This window comes from Apodemus sylvaticus, chromosome 3, assembly GCF_947179515.1.
Source record: "Apodemus sylvaticus chromosome 3, mApoSyl1.1, whole genome shotgun sequence".
NCBI classification, from domain to species: domain Eukaryota; kingdom Metazoa; phylum Chordata; class Mammalia; order Rodentia; family Muridae; genus Apodemus; species Apodemus sylvaticus.
Window position 1 is genome coordinate 134,349,451 of NC_067474.1, and position 15,879 is coordinate 134,365,329.

General features: G+C 44.8%; 1 pseudogene; it reads right to left on the minus strand.

Moving 5' to 3' along the window:
* Positions 1-14,700: 14,700 nt before the first annotated feature.
* Positions 14,701-15,124, minus strand: LOC127680081 (60S ribosomal protein L26-like 1; annotated as a pseudogene).
* Between the last annotated feature and the right edge of the window lie 755 nt (positions 15,125-15,879).

Below are 15,879 nucleotides of genomic sequence, written 5' to 3' on the forward strand. Positions count from 1 at the left end.
TCTGTCCCAGTCCTGGCCTGCAGCCTGGCTGGGAGGTAGAAGCAGTTGGGTCTTAGCAATCAGATAATTCGTTTAGATAATTCGGAGATCCTTTTCCTTTTCTCCGGGTCTCATTTTCTTATACCGAGCATCCTCTCCCCGTTTGCACCATCGCTTGACCATCATAACCCCAGTGTCATAAAAACAGATCTAAGACCGCCCATATTGAGTTAGGGAGACCCCTGGGGTGTGTTTCTTCGTCCTAGTACACACCTCACTTCCCCTCCGCCCTCCAGCTCAGTCCTCTGGACACACTGTCTGTGGTCCTTGCCGTTTGCAATTTCTGCCTGCAAACAATAGCGTGAAACCTGGTATTCAGTTCTTGAAAATAAATTAATTATACTTCTGTTTATTTCTTGTGCACAAGGTGAGCGGGTGGCATGTTACCACGGCTTGCTTGTGAAGGTAAGGACAACTCTCAGGAGCTGGTCCTCCTGAAACCCACGTGGGTTCCAGGGATCAAAGTCAGGTCGTCAGGCTAGGCAGCAAGTGCTTTTACCCTCTGAGCCATCTCAGCGGCTCCTAGATAGTCACTTCTAAATAACCATGGGTTTGACTTTAGCCATTTGTGTTTCCAGCTCTTTAAAACATCTTTTTGAAGTCATCATCATCATCATCATCATCATCATCATCATTTTGGTTTTTCCAGATAAGGTTTCTCTATGTAACTTTGTCGCACTGTAGCCCTATCTAGTTCCTGTCCTGGAACTCATTCTGTAGACCGGGTTAGTCTCAAATTCATCACAGAGATCTGCCTTTGGCTCCCCGGGTGCTGAGATTAAAGGTGTGTGCCACCACCACCTGGTTTAGATGATGTTTTGTGCATCTGTGACGTGTGTTTGGAGCGCGGGGTCATGTGAATGCCACAAGGAGCTTGTAGAACAACTTTTGGGAATGGGTTCTCTTCATAGTCGGCCTCTGAGATGAAATTCAAGTCACTAAGTTTGTCCAGCAACACTTTTACTTGATCAGCTAGCTCTCTTGCTTTTCCTAAAGCATTTCTTCTTTCCTTTCTTTTTTCTTTTTATTCTTTTGCAAAAGAAATTTTACAGTTTTAAGCTCAACTCAGCAATGACATCTATAAGTGGGCAAGACATCTCTGCTAAGGTGAATGCTCAACTGCAAATACACCTGAAAATACCCTGTCCACTAAGATGTGCCTCTGGGGAAATTCTGTATATAGGAACTTCCAAAAAATTTTTCGAGGCAATAATGTTACAAAAACATTTCTCTAGTCCCCGGATGCAATTTCTTGGTGAACAGTAACCCAGTGCCTTGTAATTAGCATTTTCAAAGAAGGTGATTTAACCACAGCTCCACTCGAAGCTAGATGCCTTCTCCTGCCTTTACTATTGAGGTTGCGTGGATTTTGAGGATGGGATGGGATGGGATGGGAGGTACAAGGGGTCTTATTATGTAGCCCTGGCTATCCTTAAATTCATAGAGATCTGCCTGCCTCTCCCTCCTAAGAGCTGGGACTAAAGGCATGCCCAACCAATTTTCCATGGCTTTTGGAGACCAGGTCTCATGTAACCCAGACTGGCCTAGAACTTGCTACATAGCCAGGGATGACTTTAAATTTCTGATCTTCTGGCTTCTACCACCTGAATAGTGGGACTGAAACCAGCTGCCATGCCTGGTTTTATGCCAGCTAATGGTATGTATTTTGTGTAGCCTCATCCCTAAAGGCTTTCTACAAAAATCACCCATCAAATATGATTAGGAGTCAGAAAACTTTGAAATGTAAGAAAAATACAGGCAAATTCTTTCCTAGACCTCCTGGCCTTGTAACGTCCATAGCCCTTTCTTCCTCAAGTCAGGTATAGAAACCAGAATTATTTTTCCTAATACAGGCTATAAAACCTGGAAGCCCTCTTCCCAGAAGCCAGCTGTAAAACCTAAAAATGTACCATATTCCATTATAGGTGTTCTACTATATCATGAAAATTCCTTAAGCACAGAAGTAGCTTTCCCAAATAAGACACAGTTTTCTAAAATGTGTAAGATGTGTGATGCTGTGGTTTGCATAAGTGTCCCCCTGGAGACCTATGTGCCTTGAGGTCTTGGCCATTGGGAGATGGTAGAACACCTAAGATATTGATCCCAGTGCAAGAAATTGGGTCACTGGAAAAGGAGGCATTAGATGTCAGCCCTTCCTCAGTTTGTTTCCTGTCTGCCATGCTATGAGAGCAGCCTTCTCTGCCAAGTGTCCCAGAACATACTGTCTTGTCATAGGCTCCAAAACAGCAGGTCAACCAACATTGGATCAAAAACTCCAAAATTATGATGAAAATAAATTTTTTGCTTTATAAGCTAATTATCCCAAGAGTTTTGTCATTGTAATGCCAATTAAAACATATTACTTAAGTAATGTTTCTTTGCAGATGATTTCTAAATTCAAATCCAACACTGATATCTCCTGAACTTCAGCAATACAATAGGATGCTGTTTACTGCCGTGTCTGAGTTCCTACCGTTAAACCCCTCCATTCCAGGTCCAACCTTCTTCAACAATAAAGGGAACGTATTATCTCATATCAAAGAAAACTGGGGGTAAATGACGTCTACAATCCATTCGTTTAACTCCTCACTAAAAGCAGGGACCATATCTTTTTCCACATTGTTCCTTTGGACACCCATAGGATGATACCAAGTCATAGTCACACAGCATCCAGCTCAAGTCAAGACTAACTCTTTCCATGTGGCTTTTTAGCATCATGAAAACCTTTCTCAGAAGGCCTCAGGCAGATTTCCCACACCCAAACCAGTCAGTAGTGTCAACATGAAATAACATCTCTCTGCTTTCAAGGATACAGGAACATCGTTTATTTTACCATGGCCTGGGAATACAGACTTAAGTCATTCTGAGCGACACAGAACAAGATCCTAAGCCAACACACTTATCATATGCATTGGTAGAACACTGGAGTCTATAGTTTGTTATACTTTAAAATACACCCCCATGGTTTACCTAATAGTCACGAGAGTTTTACATCATGTACAGAGGACCAAAGTATATAAAAGGCCTAAGATAGTCCAAGAAAATTTTGGCTTTCAACTTGCATCGTTTCTTTCTCTATAAATGTGATTGGTGCTCCATTCTACTGAGGATTGAGAGTTTGCAGGATTTTAAACAGAGACGTGGCTTCCTGGGAAAACTTCAGCTTCATGGTAGGAAAGAATGAGGATCCATCAAGCATAAGTTAAATTAGTGCTGATTCTTCCAGTGACTGGGAATTGGGCTCCAATCCCTATCCACAGGGCCTTGTAGAGGTGGAAGGATACTGGAGCAAAACTAAGGCCGTCTAAGGAGGATTGAAGGGAGAAGAGATGTCAGGAACACAAACTCTATGTCTGGAACAGTGTCGGCCTCTTATGGAAGAGGAAAAGCAGTCAAACCACACACTGATTTTCAGTGCCTTTGCTGGGTGTCGGATCTTCTCAGAGCTCTTCACCAAAACAAGTGTCTGGAAAGTCTGATGTCATCACCATTGGGGTAGGGAGGAGTAACCCTTCCCTTGACAGCAGAAGAAAAAAAGAAAGGCAAGAAATTGTGACCTATACTCCAATCTGTTGCAAATTCTGATTTGTCAATCATTTCTCTTCTCTCTAGGGCTCCTAAGGAAACAGCACACAAGAAAGAAATGGGATAGAAAACAAAAGGCTGGGGCTGGGGAGATGTCTCAGTCAGTAAGATGCTCTCTTTGCAAGCTCAGGTCCTAAGTTCAGATACCCAGTAACCCATGTAAAAAATCCAGGTACAGCAGATTCACCTATTATCCAGGTGGGGGGCGGGGCAGTGACAGGAGGGTGTCTGGGGCTTGCTGGCCAGGCAGTCTAGCCAAACTGGGAAGCTCCAGGTTCAAAGATTGTATCTCAAATAAGCTGGGGATCAATTGAGGAAGATGCTTGGCACTGACCTCCAACTTCTGCATACATGTGCACAGAGGAATACATGCAGTAATAGCACACATGGGTGCATGTGCACACACATACCAAAAGATCCTCTTGTTCTCAGCATACCTAATAAACAATAACCTGGAGGGCAGAATTCAGCCAAAAGATTGAGTCCTCTCAGAAAGCAAATTTGGGCACAGGATATACACACTAGACTGCCTACAGGAAGAGAGGAATACTTATCCAGTCTGCAAAACAGACTAGATTCTTTTGGTTTACTCTTGAAATGTGACCCCTCTCATGTCACCAGTCTAGTCTCAGACTCTTGGATCCAATGAGATCCTCCTACCTTGACTCCAGGCATAGAGTAGTGACACACCCTACAGGAGCTGTCCCGCTTTACACAGTACTATTTGGAGACCTATTTTGTGTGGTACAGAGAATGATCTATCATAGCCATAGTCTCAGTTTTAAAGTGAGCTCTTAAGTATATAGCAAACCAAAGTAAAAGAAAAAATAACATGTAGCTGGCGGACAGACAGACAGACAGCAAAACATCATAAAGTGTGTTGGTCAAAGCATCCAGAAGAAACCAATTGAGGAAGCCCCATTGAGGAAGCCCCGCAGTTCCCAGAAGTCTTGGGCAGAGTGGCTCATCCCTTGTTCCCTAGGGTGAGACTTCCAACTAAAGGAAAGAACAGCAGCAGTAAGAATTAAGCTCAAATTGAGTGCTCACAGCATCCTAGAGAAACTGACTGGGGAAGTTGAAGCAGTCATCCTGAGTTCCGATTGAGTTTGCTGTGGTTGGCCTGCCCTTGGCTGGATTTCTCTTTCTACCACAGGCACTTCTGTATCATGAGACAAACATTAGAAACTTCTAGAAGTCTCTGTTGGAGAGAGCATCCCTTCGAGCTGCTCTCAAGGGCACACTGCTTTCACTCTTGATCTTTTTCCTCTTTGCCGCAGAGTTTGCAGGGCCAGCCCACCCTATACAAGGGGCCTGGGAAGACATCTAAGATAGATTTGCTTGGGTCTGAAAGTGGGAGGGGCAACCCTGCTTCCAGGGTCTGTTTCTCGGTGAGTTAGAATAGCACATAGTTTACAATACAAAGGGCATTGTGCTTGGACTGGGTTTTCACAGCAGGAAATGGGCAATCGCCTTTTAACACAGTGATACCAATTCCTAGGAAAAATGTGGACTAATTAAGTATATATGATGATGTGATAAGAAGCATATTTGAGGAGCCAACAAGATGACTCAGAAGGCAAAAGCACCTGCCCCAAGGCTGACAATAGAAGTTCAGTTCCTCTAAGCCACCTGGTGGAAAGAGAGTCTACTGCAAGTTGTCCTCTACCTCCCCACATCCTCACTATGGTACACACAAGCTCCACACCACATCAGCACGTAACATAGTAACAACAAAACCAAACTCCTATTGCAGTCTTTGTTGTAGATCCCAGATACTCTTCCTAAAGTCCTTGTAATTTATTAAGTGGTAGGAAACATCTTTGGGTGCATTTGACTTTTTTTTTCCCCCAGACTCTGGAGTCAGCCTCGGGGGTGAGAAAGGTGAGGAGAACATAGGTTGCTGCTCATAACAATTTATGTTAACGAGGTGACTTTTGGAATGCCCGATGTTGATCTGGTTACCAGAGCAATCAATATGATATGATTGCTCATATGGTTAGAAGGTGGGAACAAGCAACCCCACCCACATCCATCCCTAGGAGGAAGAGGGAGCTAAAGGTTGAGTGTTCGCTGGCTGAGGAGATAACCAGCAATGCCTACTTAATGAAGAATCCACAAGACCCATGAACATCCTTAGAGTTCTGAGCTGCTGAACACAGACGGATGGCTTCCTTCCCTCTTTAGGGCTCCTAAACTGGGTCCTGCATAATAAACTGGCAACTGTGAACACGATGCTTCCCAGAGTTCAGTGGGCTTTTCTTGCAAGTTGTCAGTCCTGATGACCGAGTGATTGGGAATCCACAGTCTATAGCCAGAGTCATGATTATAGGAAGTAACTTGCACCTGAAGAGATTTCAGCCTTGGGGACTGAACCCTCAACCTGTGGAATCTAATCCTAACATCAGGTACACAGTGTTAGCATTGAATTGATTTGTGAGACACCCATATAGTAACCACAGAGACTTGGGTAATTGCTTGTTGTAGAAGAGATATGCACATGTAGTATTGGAAGTGTTGTGTGAAGCCACATGTGTACTATATGCATGCCTTTCTAGTACCAACGAGGCTGAGGAAAGGCCAAGGGCAAGCTAGCCTACTTAGACAGATCCTGTCTCCGACATAAAAACAAGCAACAAAAAGTTTTGTGAGTACAGGGAAAGCCTTTACCTGGGCTCTAGGAGATCAGATTGTCAACATCCTCTCAGCCAGGCTTGGTGCATAATTGTAATTTTAGCACTTGGGAGGTAGAGGGATAAGGATCAGGAGTTTAAGGTCATCCTCAGCTACAAACAAGGGTTTGAAGCTGGACCCTGTGGTTCTGGAGAACTGGCTCAGAGGACCACAATTTGACTCCCAGCATCCACACTGGGTGGCTCATAACCAATTGTAACTTCAGCTCTAGGGAATCTAATACCTTCCTATAGCTTCCCTGAACACACACACACACACACAGGCACCCACAGACACATACACACAGACATAGACACAGACACACATAGACATAGACACACACAGACACACAGAAACAGACACACACACACACCCTGGGTTCTGGTGTCATCATGAAGAGCAGAGGACACAGTAGGAGAGTTGCAGCCTGGACACACCCAGTGACTACCACTATCTCTGGAGGACTGGTTCCAGGACCCTTCCAATTTCTATAGATGCTCAGCCTCTTGTATAAAGTGACATAGTGTTTGCATACAGCCTGCATGCAACCTCTGGTATATCCTAAGTCATCTCTAGATTACACACACTGCCTGTGGCAATGAAGGAGCTATATGAATAGTTTTGACCCTATATTGAAAACAATGAACAAACAAAGATCTGTATAAACCATTTTCCCTATCATTTTCAGTGCTCAATTGGTTGAATTCATTGACTCATAACCTACCACTTTTGGGGAGGAATGGGGGGATGGGGGCCAGAGCTTTTTACAACCAGAAATTCCAGGCAGGATCTCCTCTTTAATTTCCAGCATTCATTATGCACGGTCAAAGAAAATTATTGAGATGAGGACCTGGATAAAGCGGGGAGAAAGTGAGTCTTTATAAAAATTACCAGTGACCCCAAATGAGATGATTTGCCAGATGTACAGCGAACCAAATTTTAATCATGTCAAAATAGACTATAATAAACGGAGAGTGGTCAATCTAAGGAGTGAAGAGAACCACACATGCAGACTCAAGGGTAGCCACAGGAAGACCTAGTCAGGAAGAAGGGCTGGGCTTAGGCAGGCAGTGATGAAAGGCACAGAGCGTGTAAACCGTTGAAGAATGCTCTGTGAGGCCTGGAGGATCAAACGAGTCCTCGAGCCCTCGTGATATCAGAACCAAGGCCACAGCGCCTCACATCTGTATTTTTATTGATATACATTTTTGGGGGCAGGGGCAGGGGATTGACACAGCTTTGCAAGGTAGGCTGTGAGGAAGAGATTGAGGTGGTTGTGGCAGCTGGTAATATTTGTAGCCCTGCCCTGAACTCGTTTGCTGAAGCAAGCTCTTGCAGCTCCATAAGCCCAGTAGGCCAGTGGCTCTCGACCTTCCTAAGGCTGCAACCCATGTTTTTTAAACATTTATTTATTATTATATGTAAGTATACGGTAGCTGTCTTTAGACACACCAGAAGAGGAAGTCAGATCTCATTACAGATGGTTGTGAGCCACCATGTGGTTACTGGGATTTGAACTCAGGACCTTTGGAAGAGTAGTCAGTGCTCCTAACCACTGAGCAATCTCACCAGCCCGCAGCAACCCATTAATACAGTTTCTCATGCTTTGTTGACCCCAGCCATAAAATTAATTTTGCTGCTACTTCATAATTGTAATTTTGCTGTTAGGAATTGTAATGCAAACTTCTGTGTTTTCCGGTAGTCTTAGGTATCTGGTGCAAAAGGTGGTTCAAACCCCTATGGGATCACGACCCAGAGGTTCAGAACCACTGAGGAAGGCATTTACAGCTTTCTAGGGATTTTTCCTTATTTCTCCTGAGGCAGACCCAGGACAAAATGAAGAATAAAGAAATGTTTTTAGGCCAGGCAGTGTGGGCACACCCTTTTAATCCCAGCACTTGGGAGGCAGAGGCAGGCAGATTTCTAAGTTTGAGGCCAGCCTGGTCTACAGAGTGAGTTCCAGGACAGCCAGGGCTACACGGAGAAACCCTGTCTCAGATTTAAAAAAAAAAAAAAAAAAAAGTGCTTTTAGGAAACAAGTCGGCTTGGGGTATCAGATGGCAAGTCTGGACACTCTTGTCAGCATCGAGAAGTTGGGTTGATCCTAAAAGAAATCACTGGCTCCTGCGACCCCATGCTTACCGTTAAGAGATTAGCATGCCTTCTGATCTGTTTGTTTTCAGGATGGTTTTGAACCCCCTGGACTGTTTGTTGCTAGAATGACCCCCAAAACTGAAAGCGTCGTCTCCACAGTCTCCATCTGTAGCTCCATAAGCTCAGACCGTGGTGCAGCTGCGCTGATACGGAGAAGCTGCGCCTTCCGGTGAAGATCCACTGATCCGCTGTCCCGCCCCTCTCAGCCTGAGGTATATTTCAGTGAAGGCAGGTAGCTGGGCTTCTCAGAGCAGAGAAGCAGTTTAAGAGCAGAAAGGTAGAGGAAATCTAGAAAAGAACCGTCTCCATACAGATGTATCCCATGGTGCGAAGGGAGAGGGCACAGGACCCAGGCATTCGCTTATCCAGCGATTTCCACCGGGTCTTGAACAGCTGGGTAAACCTGTACAGCCATCACTTCCTGCAGGAGTGAGGGTATTTCTTTTAGAAAACCTGGCACTGACTATTTCACAGTGAGGGGAGTCCCTGTTCAGCAAGTGTGGCAGCCCTTGGTTTTGATAACAGAGCCAGTCACTCACCCCTTCACTATTGGTTATTTCCAAAGGTCCAACACATCACCGAATGGCAGACCAAGTTTCTCACACCGGTGACCGCAAGGGAGTTAATTTTGCCCTTGATTTGCAATGTCCTGTTGATGCACTTGTACGTGTAACCCAGCTGCTTCTGCTCAGTAATGTCAATCACCAGGCTGGAAACATTCTCCTGGTTTTCCTGATAAAGGCACTTCCAGGATTCTTATGACAAAGCATCAGCAAAACCACATGTCATCCCAAAATACTCACAAATGCCTTGATCCAGTTCACATGTTTCTTACCACATCTTTGTACCCCTTGAACCCCATTTGTGTAAGCATCATTCTTTTTTTCCCATGGAAGGTAGGTTTTGGATACTGGACATAAAGAAACAGCTGGAGATCAGAGCCTGTCTGGCCACATCTAGGGAGGCTGTGACTAGCCACAGCTGCCCAGCTGTGGGATTGGACGCTTCACTGGTGAACAACTTTCTGCCTCCTTCTTCTCTGGAAGGTTTTCACGTCTGGGATCTCCTATGGATGCCAAGAAATCAAAGAACTTGCTGACTGTGGCTGCAAGCAGGAGAGTTCAGCCTTGTGTGACTGGGTCTGGAGTGTTCCCTGTTGCTCCAGTGCTGCTGGAAGAATGGTAGTCTCACCAGCCCTGAGACAAGGTGGGTTTTTTTTTTGTTTGTTTGTTTGTTTGTTTTTTTATGGTCAATCCAACTTCTTTTTAAAAAATTTTATTTTAATTTTTTACTTGTTCACTGCCCCTTCCTGGCCATCTCCCATACCCCCCTCCCCTTTTCCTCTGAGCAGGTGGGGTCCTCCTGGCTATCCCCTCACCTCAGCACTTCGAGCTGAAACAATGTCTTAATGCAAGTTCATGTTGGTCTCAGACTCTCAATCCTCCTGCCTAAGCCTCCCCAGGGCTTGGGTTGTAGACGTGTGCCCTACACATGGCCTATGATATAATGCAGGTGGTGATACTCGTTAATACAGTCTTCAAAAGCTGGGAGTAGTGACATGTACAGAAAATCCCAGCCCTGGGAAGACTGAGGCAGAAGGCAAGTTGGAAGCCACCCTGGACTACATAGTGAGACTCTGGCACTAAATAAGTAAATAAATAATCAACTTCTCCATAAAACTTACTTTGGGGGGTGGGCAGGCAAGTCTTGAGCTGGAGAGGTGGCTCAGTGGTAAAGAACAACTATTTCTCTTACATAGGGCTTGAGTTTGGTTCCCAGAATCCATGCTAGGTGGTTCTCAATCATCTGTAACTCTAGCTTCAGGGACTGTCGCTCTTCAGTTTCCATAGGTACCTGCAACTCATGTGCACATCCACACACAAGGACATGCACAAAATTAAAAATTAAATATATCATTTTTTTAAAAGGTCTCAGTTTTCACCCATTCTGCATGGTGTCTTCCTCGTGGCAATATGCAACAGGCATCTTACATTATTCTTGTGGTTGTTTTCCTAGTTTAGCCAAACCATCCCTGAAGAGGAAAGGCTAGAGCCTTTATCCAGGTTTACCAGTTCATGACAACTCTCTAAGCCTGTCCTCCACATCTGTAACCGCTGCAACCTCATCAGACAGGCACATGATGAACACCACAGAGCAGAAAGGTGAATGTGCCTAGCTCAAGGTTAAAAAACTGTGATTTTATTTTCCACATAGAAAAAAATGGAAGAAACTGTATCTTTAAAAAAGTTCTTTATTAATTGTCCTGAATATCACCACCTCCCTTTTGCCTGTCTACTGGCACAAGCTAGAAGACAGACAGCAATGCAAATAAGAGGGAAGACAGTTAATGTTAATAGGAAGAAAGCAGAGCCAGGAAACAGCAAATCACACCTCGCTCAATAATAGCTCATGGCGGTTTTTCTAGAACTTCATGATGTACACAGCTAGTGTAGAAGTATTTCTCTAGTTACAGTGCTCTGTCACTCTATAGTTTAGACAAAAAAGATAAATAACTTTCCCTGAGTATGCTGGAGCTAGCTACAGTTTCATCAGAGGATTGAAGCTGCCTCTCGAAAAGGCATTGCTCCCATCTTGTAAACGAAAAATGGGCTCCTGGAGGGACACGAGTAGATACATCTGAATATGAGCATCTTAATAGCTGTATGATTTTATGATTTATTCATTTATTACTTTAGTATGTATGGGTGCTTTGCCTGCATATGTGTTGTTTGTGTACCATGTGCATGCCTGCTGTCTATAGAAGCCAAAGGAAAAGGTTGTCAGATCCCCTAGAACTAGAATTACAGATGCTTGTGAGCTGCCATGTGGCTCTGGGAACCACACTTAGGTCCTCTGCAAGAGCAGAAAATGATATTAACTGCTGAGCCATCTCTCCAGCCCCTGAATACATCACTTAATTGAATACATTGGATTAGTTGGGTATAACATTTGCTTGAATGTCATTTTTAAAAAAAGATTCATTTTATGTATATGAGTACACTGGTGTAGCTGTCTTCAGACACACCAGAGGAGTGCATCAAATCCCATTACAGGTGGTTGTGAGCCACCATGTGGTTGCTGGGAATTGAACTCAGGACCTCTAGAAGAGCAGTCAGTGCTCTTAACTGCTAAGCCATCTCTCCAGCCCGCTTGAATAAAGCAAATTAAATACAAGGCCTGATCTGTCCCCCAGCGCTGTGGTGGCTCCTTGGTCATGGAAATTCCCCATTCCTCCCTTCTGTGTTCCTGCAGTCGCAGTCAGTCAGATACGGACTATGGAGCTGGAGCCTTCTCAGCAGCAAGAAAGCGGATGAAGATGTGAAGGACTGTCACCCCCGCCCCAAAAAACCCCTTCCCAGTGTCTTCTGCTTACACTGAATTGATTAATCTCTAGGAAAAATATGAACTGTGGCTTTCCATCTGGGCACATGGCTTAGAATTTGGAAGGAAGGCATCACAGGCTGAGCACAGTGATGGACATGCCTGTGACCCTGCACGTTCATGGTGTCTGTCTTCTGTCATAGAACCACTACCACCATTGATCCAAGCCGGGCCCAAGGGTGCATTTCTTTGGCTTCCTTTGCAGTGAATTGAATCTTTAGACAACAGGAAGTGAGCTGAAGTATTTGTAGAAAAGCCCCGTCCTTCATCTTTCATCTCCCCCTGCCCACAGGCAGTGCACTGACGTGGGGTGGAAGGGTCAGTCCTTGTCTATACATAAGGACAGCACCTTGGGTGACGGTGCCAGACAGAAGGTACTGCTTCCGGGTAACTTGGGTGGAGTTACCACTCTGGATCTTCTGTTTGTCTCTGGTGTTGTTTGAGAGAAATAAGCCCGCACCTTTTTAAGTCTCTGTCCTTTGAGATCCTTTAGTCATGGTGACCTTGCTCATATCCAAATATATTCTTTCTTTACCTCGCTTTATTTTTTTGGGTAAGATGGCAGTGATGTGATGCATTCTACTGAGTTATTGGAAAGATTAGAACCAAGGTAGCATCGGGGTGTGAGTATGATACGCCCCAGTCTAGACATCAGGAAGCTGGTTCTAACTTGTTTAGGAAGCATGCAGCTCGCTTTCCAGTCAGCAGAATGGAAGATTGTGGCTTCCTGTCTGTTTGGGTCCTTGATTTAGAAAAGCGTGAGAATATAAATGTCTTAGGCTTAAACTTAAGTCTAAAGCCAATAGTTGAGATCAGAATGCATGCTGGATTCACACGCCCAACTCCCCTGGGGGTTAATCAAGCGAACCGTGCACACTTTTGTTGCCCTGAGTCTGGCAATCTGCAAGTGAGCCTCAGGGTGCCTGCCACCTCAGGCCTGTCTTCCGTGTGACCTGTTAGGAATTGCCCGTTTTTCCATATGAGGAAGGACCGGCATGAAGAAATCATGATCTTTGTTCTTGAGAGTTACGAAACGGAACACCATCTCCTGGCTAGGTCTCAGAGTACTGCATCCTCTTGGCTCATCCACTGTCAGAAGGTGTCCACCAGTCTGGAAACATCTGCGGCACACATAATCACTCCTAAATCACCTCATCAGGAAGACAGATGGAAAAAAAAAGAAAAAGAAAAAAAAGAAGAAAAGCGGCCGGGTGGTGGTGGCGTATGCCTTTAATCCCAGCACTTGGGAGGCAGAGGCAGGCAGATTTCTGAGTTTGAGGCCAGCATGGTCTATAGAGTGAGTTCCAGGACAGCCAGGGCTATACAGAGAAACCTTGTCTCGAAAAACCAAAACCAAAACCAAAAACTAAACCAAAAATAAAAACAAAAAGGAAGACAGACTGTTGGTAAGTGTCCCCTGACTTCTGCTCCAGCGGGCGTTTAGAATAGTCAACTTCTTTGTCTCAACACATTTCCCAACTTAATTGCCCTGTTGTTCAATAAACATTCTGATTTGGTTCCAGTAATGCGCAAGCGGGGGTATTTTTAGAGGAGCTCCTCCGCAGTTTGGGTTACATCTCCACCATTCTCCTGCCTGCACTGTTATTGTCTCAGAATAGAACTCAGCAAGTACCAGTGAGGAAGAAAACGAGTCCTTGGGAGAGGACTCTCCAAAATTCAAAAAGAAAAGAAACAAAATCTATCCTTTGAGAGTGTGTTCGTGAGTTGGAGAGTGGGAGGCAATGAAAACCTGATTTGTGGGAGATCTCCAAACATAGCTGGCATCTGCTTCCATTTCTTTGGAAGCTGGTGTCCACTTACTGTTTTTCAGGGGAACAGATCCAGACCCCTTAGAACAATTCTGCACTGGTCTTGGGTACTGAATTAAGTTTGAGGGCGGTAGCAATGCCAAGAAAAGAAAGGTCTAAATGTAGTCATGTGTCAACGCCCCCCCCCCCCCACGCCAATCCACCAACAACAGTGTTGAGGAGAAATCAGTCCCTTGGGTCCCTAAGGGGACAGAGAAGCACTCATGAGGATTAAAAGGAATGCAGGGGTGATGGGTCTCAGTAGTCAAGCATCAGCATGGTGGTGTGCACCTATAGTCCCAGCTACTAGGAAGCTGAGATAGGGGGAGTGCTTAAGCCCAGGAGTTAAAGGCCAGCCTGGGAAACATGCTGTGACTTCATTAAAAATGGATACACAAAAGAAAAAGGTGGACTGCTGGAGCTAGCTGCCCCTTGGTTTACATCATCAGTTGGACAAGGAACTTTTTTTTTTTTTTTTATGGGTACAGGTGCTTTGTCTGCATGTATGCCTGCAGAGCAGAAGGCGAAGAAGGCATTGGATAGTGGATTGGATTGTTGGAACAGAAGAAGGCATTGAGGATGCTGGGAATTGAATTCAGGAGCTCTGGAAGATCAGCCAGTGCCTCCCCCCCCTCCCCCAAGACAGGGTTTCTCTGTATAGCCCTGGCTGTCCTGGAACTCACTTTGTAGACCAGGCTGGCCTCAAACTCAGAAATCTGCCTGCCTCTGCCTCCAGAGTGCTGGGATTACAGGCGTGCACCACCACCGCCCGGCCAGCTACTGCTCTTAACTGCTGAACCATCTCTCCAACCCCAATCCATTTTTTTCTGGTTAGAATTTGGGGGAGGGAGCAGTCCTGGTGTTTGAACCCAGAGCCTTGAACATGCTAGACAAATCCCCTTCCTCTGATCTACATCTTGGGACAAGGAACTTGTTAAGGAAGGCTTGAAATTGGGGATAAGGGTATGACATACAGCAGGAAATATGGCTCATATATACATATACATACACATATACATTTTTTCTTAAGCAGTCTTTAATGAAAATCCTGTATGCAATGCCTCTATTCCTGCACCTTCTCCATCATTTCTTCCCTGTATTTGCCCTTCTCCTGTCCTATTTGTCAGGACTTGGCTTTCCTCTCCAGGATCTTCTTTTGGTCCATGCCTGGTGACACCCACCTTGCTGGGTGGATGTTCACATGTTCAGTGTGCCATGGGCCTTCTCTCGCTGAACTCGCTCAGTGTACATGACCTATTTCTTCCTGCACACTTGGGCCATTTTGCCATCTGCTGGCCTTTGTAGTGTCCTCAAACAACCTGAACTTCATCATCCTTTCAAACGGGCATAGACTGGACATTATACTTGTCTCAGCTCTTTGGAAAGAGGGGAAGACATGATCTTCCTCCACATGTGAGAAGGTGCGAGTTGAAATGTAGTTTGCAGTTCTTGCTTTGGTCAGAAGTCACAAAGGGATTGAATTTCATTTTAGCGGCTTCGATCCAGCAATGTCCACAAGAGGAAAGGGCTGTTTTATTTTTAATCATGTGTACCTGTGTACATATATGTGTGTGTATGTGTCAGCGTGTATACGAGTGCATGCCATGTGTGGGGGTGCTCATGGAGACCAGAGGTGTCAGATCCCCAGAGTTGGAATCCCAGGTAACTCACTAGATAATTGACCTCAGGTCCTCTTGAAGAGCGATACATGTTCTTAACCATTCTTCCATCTCTCCATCCCCAGGAAGTATGACTTTAGAACTAAATTCAATTTAAACACAGATACAAAACCACCCTTAAACCATTTTTCCTTGTGGGAGGTAGGACTCCTCACAGAAAGTAACAAGTGTTTTCTTCTTTTGCAGATCTGAGTCATGATATCTCGAGTTTCCTCGTATGTGCACAAAGCCTATATTTTAAAAAGAACATGAATAGGTCAACAAATGTATGAGCACAGACTTCAAAGTCTTAATGAAACATTGGCCAAGTAACCCATTAGGAAAGAAAAAAAAAGCCACGTCACATCAACAGCAGGAAAGGTATTAGAAAACTTCTACCAGCAAACCCCAGGAAGTTGATATCAGAAAGAAAAAGGTCATCAGATACCTTGTAGAAGTTTCAGGTAGAAAAACAACAAACAAACAAACAAACAAGAAACCCTAAAACAAAAGCACTGTATGCTTCTCAAGCTATTGTCCTCTGGGCTGCAGTCAGTCCTGAGTCAAGACTGTGTCTATGGCTC